This window comes from Arvicanthis niloticus, chromosome 9 (assembly GCF_011762505.2).
Source record: "Arvicanthis niloticus isolate mArvNil1 chromosome 9, mArvNil1.pat.X, whole genome shotgun sequence".
Classification (NCBI taxonomy): Eukaryota; Metazoa; Chordata; class Mammalia; order Rodentia; family Muridae; genus Arvicanthis; species Arvicanthis niloticus.
The window spans coordinates 81,716,475-81,717,897 of NC_047666.1; the positions used below are offsets into that span (position 1 = coordinate 81,716,475).

The 1,423-nt window shown below is 45.0% G+C and overlaps 1 non-coding gene across 1 annotated transcript; it reads right to left on the reverse strand.

Annotated features, from left to right (window-relative positions):
* Positions 1-644: 644 nt before the first annotated feature.
* LOC117715859 (small nucleolar RNA SNORA17) lies at positions 645-775 on the reverse strand. The gene has a single exon (XR_004607661.1). It is a non-coding gene; the product is annotated as a small nucleolar RNA SNORA17 (small nucleolar RNA).
* Positions 776-1,423: the final 648 nt, after the last annotated feature.

A 1,423-nucleotide genomic window follows, 5' to 3' on the forward strand; every position in this document is an offset into this window, starting at 1 on the left:
AAAGGGCCAGTTCTACACAGTGCCCCCAGACATTGAAATCTCTACCAGTGGCAGCCCAAACTAGTCTGCCTGGACTTTAGTGGTAACATATCCCTGCTGCTGCAGGGCCATGGACTCAGATGTGGTCCCCAGTGGCAGAACAGGTCAGAACCATGGTCCCAGGTGGCATTGCTGGCTACTCACATCTGGCTGTTCCTCACTAACATGGAGTCTCCAGTCCTCCTCTCCTCACTGTCCCCACATCCTTTTGTTTCTCTCTTCCATTTCCCCACCACTCACTTGCTCTTCTTAGTGTCACCTGGGGTCTCTGAGTGTCTGGGGTTGTCTCAGGAATAGTCTCAAGAGTGCTATGCCCTGCTGGTGCATTATGGCATGGGACAGGGGTCATCTTGGGCATGGTGTGCTCACCTCTCAAGCCTGCATGGTGTCAGACTAGTGGTCATCTCAGGCTAGCTCCCTGTCTGAGCTCTCTAGCATTGGTCTGGTGGTCATCTCAGGCTTACTCCTTGACAAGGCCACACACATGGCCCCATGGGAGAGAGAGAGAGAAAGAGAGAAGGGGGCATGTGTGTGTGTGTGTGTGTGTGTATGTAGGGGGGATTAGGGTATTAGGAGAAGTGGGGGCATCTGTTCCAGCTTACTCCTGCCAGAGGCCTTCAGTCCCAGGATATTCACTGGTCAGAACACTGAGTATAGACATGGCCTCTTGGTTTTCTGCCACCTACTGACACACCTGTGACACAGCAGCCACCCCTGCAATGCCTCTAGGGACAAGCTGTGCTAACTTTTTGATCAAAGGTGAGCAGTGAGTATTTTTCAGGTAGAACCAAGAACATTTTTAATGAAAACAGGATAGCCTAAAGAATTGTATAATAATAAATGTTAAACCCTCATTTTCTTCTGCGTTTCTCACCAAGAGATTCTACCTCTCTGCTGGCAAGTACAGAGACTCTCTAAAAGTCTGGCAAAAGATGGTGACCTTTTCCCACCAAAATGTAAACTTTCCAAAAATGGACTCATAGTGATGCAGGGATTTCTGGATTGATTTTACCATTTTAAGAGAGTGCCAGCTTTAGTCACACTTCCTACCATTGAACACCAAGTTTGCTTTGAAGAATAAACTAAGTATCTTACTATCCTGTTGGATATTTTTAAAAAAAACAATTGTTAAAATTTTTTAAATTTTCATATTTTATTGAGGATTTTATTTCATCACTTGATCAAGGTTGAAATGCAAAAATTAAAATTGTTTAAAATCCTTTTTTAAAAAACAACTCTTAAAGGCTAGAAAGATGTTTCCGTGGTTAAGAGCAGTTACTGCTCTTGCAGAAAACCCAAGTTCAGTTCCCAGCACCCACATTGCTGCTCACAACCACCTGTAACTCCAGTTCCAAGAGATGCAATGCCCTCTTCTGGAATCTGA